Source organism: Lipotes vexillifer, unplaced genomic scaffold, assembly GCF_000442215.2.
Source record: "Lipotes vexillifer unplaced genomic scaffold, Lipotes_vexillifer_v1.1 scaffold112, whole genome shotgun sequence".
In the NCBI taxonomy this organism is placed as follows: Eukaryota; Metazoa; Chordata; class Mammalia; order Artiodactyla; family Lipotidae; genus Lipotes; species Lipotes vexillifer.
The window spans coordinates 708,069-714,511 of record NW_006776285.1 but is presented as its reverse complement, the minus strand read 5'-3'; positions in this window follow the sequence as shown (position 1 = coordinate 714,511).

The window sequence follows — 6,443 nt, the reverse complement described above, 5'->3', positions numbered from 1 at the left end:
GGGAAAGAGAAGGCAGTTCTCAGGATTCTAGCTGGACCACAAGGTGAATAGTGATGACATTGCCCGGGATGAGAAATACAGGAAGATGAGCAGGCCTTTGAGAAAAGCAGTGACCTGCATTTTAAACTTGTTGTATCTGTCGTCCTGTGCGGTCTATGGAAGGATCGCTGGTTTGGGGATCAGAAAGAACCTGAGTTTCAATTTTACTTCTCCAGTTTATCACCTGTGTAGTTTTAGGTAAGTTACGTAACCTCTGGGGTCCTTAAGTTTCCTGGTCTGTTAGGTGGGCGCTAGTAGTTACTAGCTTGAAGCCCATTGGTGAGGGAGAAGAGAGATAATCTATGTAAAGCTCCTGACTCAAAGCCAGTTTTTAAATAAAGGGCAGATTATTATCTCTGCTGTGGTCTGTAGGCAGATCTTGAAAGCTGGAGCCTAGAGGGGAGGCTGAAAATGCAGTCTTCAGAGTCAAGAGCATAGGGAAGAACAGAATTTATCAGGGGCCAAGGCAGCCGGCCCATTCATTCGTCCAGAATCAGTTGTTCAGAGCTGGTGTGTGTCAAGTTCTGTGCAAGAACTAGGGAATTTAAGATGAAAAAGACCGTCTCTGGCCTCAAGGATCTTAGAGCCTATAAGGGTGACACAGGGAAGGGAATCAAGAGTGTTTTGAATAAGAAGAGGATCAGGGCAAATCAATATATCCAGATTTTAAAAGTTGTGTAGGGCTTCCCTGGTGGCGCAGTGGTTGAGAACCTGCCTGCTAATGCAGGGGACACGGGTTCGAGCCCTGGTCTGGGAAGATCCCACATGCTGTGGAGCAACTAGGCCCGTGAGCCACAACTACTGAGCCTGCGCGTCTGGAGCCTGTGCTCCGCAACAAGAGAGGCCGCGGTAGTGAGAGGCCCTCGCACTGTGATGAAGAGTGGCGCCCCCCTGTCGCCGCAACTAGAGAAAGCCCTCGCACAGAAACGAAGACCCAACACAGCCAAAAATAAATAAATTAATTAAAAAAAAAAGTTGTGTAACATAACATATATTCATAAAAAGACATATACAGTTGGATGAATTTTCATGAACTAAAGAGCAGATCAAAAAACAGGACATTATTAGCATTCCAAGAGCACTTCTCTTGTCTTTTTCCAGCACAAGGATAACTATTACCATCTATATGATAGTAGTTACCAACTTTTGTACCTTACATGTATGGAATCATACCATACACTGTGTTCTCTTTTGTTTCTGTCTTCTTTCACTTACCAATACATTAGCAAGATTCATTCATGTTTCGGGATGTAACAGTCATTGTCTCATTGTTGTATGGAATCCCACTGTATGAATTTACTACAATTTATTCGTTCTGCTATTAATGAATTTGGGTTTTGTTTTTGGCTATTACAGATAATGCCTGTGTGAATATCTTAGTACATATCTGTTGGGTGTATACCTAGGGGTGGAATTGCTGGATCTCAGGGCTTGTACATATTTAGTGTTAGTAGTTAACAACCACACACTTTTTTTCAAAGTGGATGTGCCAATTTATACTCCTTTCAATAATACCTGAGGGTCCTAATTGCCCCCACCCTGCTGTGGTATTTTCATCTTTCTCATTTTGACCATTTTCATGGTTATGTAGTGGTATAGCCTTGTAGTATTAGTTTTCATTTCTCTGATGATTAATGAAGTTGAGCCCCTTTTCATAAGTTTTTGGCTGTTTGATGCTCTCTTTTATAAAGTGCCTGTTGAAATATTTCGTTCACTTTTCTATTGAACTTTCTGCCTTTTTGAAGCATCAATTTTAAACAATGAGAATTCTTTACAAAGGACCTACCAAGAGCTATTCTAGCAAGGGGATCAGAGGAGAGGACAGTAGAGTCATACTTTTTCCCTCATAATCTTGACCAGTCTTTCCAAAAGCTTGGCTGCACACAGGAGGAGTGAGATGATTGACAGATAGAGGTGGGACCCAGAGAGCACTTTTGCACAGATGTGAACCTATGTATGTGTGCTACCAATATAGAGCCACTGGCGAGGGAAAGATGGTTGATATAAAGGAAAGGTGATCATGGATTGAGCAGAATGCTGGGGCAGCCAGAGTGCTCTTACCTCCAGGAAGGGCTGATTGGGGCAGAAGGAGGGGAGGATAGGGAGGTGTGCTACTAAGTTTATGGGCAGAAACTGTACGTGGATGAAATTTTTCCTTGACAAACTCATTATTTTATTTTACTTAAAATTTATTATTTATTACTATTTTTATTTTATATACAATTTCTAAAGGTTATATTCTATTTACAGTTGTTACAAAATATTGTGTTGTACAGTACATTCTTGTAGCCTATCTTACACCCAGTAGTTTGTACCTTACATTTTTTTTTTTTTCTTGCGGTACGCGGGCTTCTCACCGTTGTGGCTTCTCCCGTTACGGAGCACAGGCTCCGGACGCGCAGGCTCAGCGGCCATGGCTCACGAGCCCAGCCGCTCCGCGGCACGTGGGATCTTCCCGGACCGAGGCACGAACCCGCGTCCCCTGCATCGGCAGGCGGACTCTCAACCACTGCGCCACCAGGGAAGCCCTGTACCTTACATTTTACTTAGGGTTTTTGTGAAGGAGAAGGCAAAGCCACTTGTCCGTAAAAGTTGGATAATTCTGAAGAAAATGGGGAACATTTGGAGCTGCCTCTAGAAGCATGGTGATACTGCTCACCTGACCTGCAGAGGGCTCAGCAGAAGCAGCTCTGTCTCCACAGTTGATGGTCCTCAGCCCCTCTGAGGAGGTGATGCAGGACCTGGAGGGCCAGTGATCTAAAAGGGGTCTTGTGGATGAGTACACTGAAGGCCAAGGTGGCACAGGGTGCTGGCAAGGATAAGGGAGAAGTTGGTTCCCAGCAGGATCTAGCCAGGATCGGGAAAGGAGCCTGGAAGAGGGGCGGGGGAAGAGGAAGGAGCTGGGGAAGAGAGAGAGAGGCTGGGGAGGAAGAGGTCCTGAGCTGTTGGAGGAGAGGGGCTGAGGAACTGAGTGTCTCTGTGAGGCTGGAAAACAATAGCCCGGGAATGTGACAGGTTAGGCGACGTGATGAGATTGACTGGAATACCTGTCCTATTCCTGTAAGGTGTTGTGGACAATGATCAAACACTTAATTAAGCAAAGAACTTCTCAAAGGGGGTCACATTTTGAGTTTTAGTTTATCTTCATTGTTAGTTACTAAATATTTTTCATTAAATGAAGACTTCTGAAGAAGTTTCATTGGAGTTTTCAGTCATTGGTCCTTAGTTGGTTCAATAAAGTTGGTTTTAGACAATGAAGGCAAATATAGGGACCCAAATGTCAGGTTTTACCCTTAAGTAAAATGCTGAAAATGAAGATCTGCTGCATCAGCAACTTCCACTGAAACAGGGTGGGCCTGTCACTTTAAGCACTTACATTGGGGGTCTTCATTTGATCCATTTGGAGTCATCATTTAATCCAACACTCATTTGTTGTGTTTCCTCATTGCTACACATGGAAATTAATAGACTGTGCTAAAATCTTTGGTTTAAATTTAGTACATAAGCTGCATATTGTGTGATGTTCTCAGCTGAAGTCTTGAGAGTGAAGTTTACATTTTCCTAAAACTAGCAAATACTGCATTGCTAAATGAAAAAGGCTTCAGTAGAAGAACTGTATCAAGGAACTGGCAGATTTCAAATCCTATGATGTGTCCCAGTATGTGTACGATTTACCAGGCAGCTTGCTGAAAATGTAGATTTGGGGCCCGTCCATGGAGGTAATGATGTGGGTTGTCTGCAGACTCAACTTTGAGAGACTTATAGACAAGTGTCTAGTTTTGGAAGATTGCTACAGTACTGGGCACCACCCTAAGTCATTGTGACAAAGAAACAAAATAAACAACAAGAAAGGAGAAAGTAGAAAAAGTAAAGTAGAAAAGAAAAAGCTAAGGAGAAAATAAGATTGATGAGGGCAAGAAAAGAGACAAGAATTTAAGTCCTGAAGAAATCCCTCTACAAATTTCTGTTTCAAAAGGCAGATTTCAAAGGATGATAGATAGAATCACAACGATTTTAAGATTACAAGTGAAAAACAATGTGAAGTATGCAAGGTTACATGGGGAAAAATATCAAAAGATACTGTCCATGAAGAGCCAAACCGGTTATAAATTCAAACTTCAAGTATCAAAATTAAAATGTAACAGTAAGTTTTATTTTTCCAACAACTTTTAAAATTGTAGTGTGATGGCTATATTACTTGGGATAAGTTTTGGTCATAGGACAGGATTGTTATTATAAACAAATTGGATTATTTTATTTTCCTCCTGAATATCAGATCATGCCAGTGAGTTATCAAGGTAACCGTCAATGTCCAAGATGATTAGCACTGCTGCCTAGCGTTGTTGTAAAGATTAAATGAGATTTGAACTCTGGATGCCAGAATCCCTGGGTTCAAATTATTGCCCTGCCACTAACTAGCTTTATACCTTTGGGCAAGTTAATGCGGCTTAGTTTCTTCATTGGTGAAATAGGATAATAATAGTGCCTACCTGTAGCAATGTTGCCAAAAATAAATAAGTTAGTAAATGTAAAGCATTTGGAAAAGTGCAGGCCACATGGTAGACATTCAACAAATGTGACTCTGAAACATAACATCTATTGTCATTCTCTGTAAAAGCACGTACATTTTTTTAAATGATTATTCAAAATAGGGACATACATATGATTTTATAAAGTTATACTTATCTTGAGCCTTAGTCAATTAAATGATTGAATACCTACTCCTAAGACACTCCAAGCTCTGCTGTGACAAGTAAAACATGGCCCCATCCCCCCGGACACTCGAGCCTTGGTAAGTTATCCTGTTAACTTGGTTTTCTGGGGTAGATATTATGCTGTGTTGGGGAATAGCATAGATGTTAATTGAAACTATGTTTTGAAGCACAAGTAAAAGATAGTGCATGAAGGACAGAAGGGGATGCTAATAATAGATCATAGCTTGATGTATTTCTAAGCATAGCAGATCACCCAAGAAAAGATGTTGGTATTCTTCCAGAGCTAGATATAATAAAATGGATGCAACAGAGATAATATCAGAAAAACTGGATATTCAAGTGCTAAGTCTGCTATTTCCTGATTATGTGACTGTAGGCAATTGATTTGACCTATGTCTCCGTTTCTTCACCTGAGAAACAGGCCCATAGCCACTTTGCTGAGTAGCTTGTTTAAATGAGCCAATGTTTGTGAAGATGTTTTATGAGCTACGAGATGTTAGGCATTTGTACGTTTTTCTTCATGATTTGTATTATATAAGGTTTGTGGATTTCTGAAGATCCATGGCTCAGAAATGAGCACTTAGAATAATGTAGTTTTAATAGGATTACAGAGAACTTTATTATTCTCTGTAGAATTACCTGTAGATCAATAATAGATGGGTAACTTGTGGCAGAAATCAGAGCCCCCAAAAGGTCGCAGCTGGAAGGTGAAACAGGACAGAGAGGTTATGCGGCTGACCTAAGGAAACAGTTCACAAGCTGTGGAATAGGAACTGAACCGGAGGATTCTCCCCTCCGCTGTCCACACCATTCCCTGACTATTTCTCAACTGAGTGGAAGGAGTACAGGCTTCGAAGTCAGAGCTGAGTTAAAATCCCTGCTCTGTCACTTACTAGCTGTGACTCAGGCAAGTTACAAAACCTTTGTGAGTCTCACGTCCCTCATCTGCAGAGGGGTAGAATCACTTGCCTGGCAGAGTTGTGGGCACTAGAGATTACGTCTGCAAGGTACCTGCCCAACAGCTAGCTGATATGTTATTTTTCTCATGATTATACACTGCCAAATTTCAAGGCAACTTGAATTACACACTTGCTGAATAGGAATACTAATGCAACTAATAATAGCAACTGTTTAACTGAAGGGTTCCATGTGCCAGGCACAAGTCCAAGTACACTACACCTATGAGTATTTAATCTCCAAAACAGCCTGATGATGGAGGTATTACTGTTATGGCCACTGAGGCTCCAGGAGTGTAACTAACATGTCCAAGGTCACCCAGCAACTTTATGGTGGAGCAGGTTTTCAAACCTGGGCGCTTGTGACTCCGGATCCCACTTTCCTAGTTACTGGATTATTCCTGTTCCTCCCTGGCCAGTTTAGGGATGTGGGACAGAGGATGAAAGGACTAGTTGTTTCACGAGAATTGTTTTTTGAGTAGGGTGAGTATTTGCTTTCGGAATCTTCATTCGGGTAGACGGTATGGGAAGGGGCCAGCGCTTACCCATCATGTAACTTTTGAGTATGTTATGAAGCCTTGTAGAGCTCCACTTTCCTTCTTTGTACAGTTTTATACTTGTCAGGATTGTAGTGAGCATTTAAACGAGGGGTGATAACTGGAGGGCACAGTCCTGGCAGCCATCTCCAGTTCTAATCTCTGCTCCCCACTCCCTTCTTAAGTAGCAGGCTGGC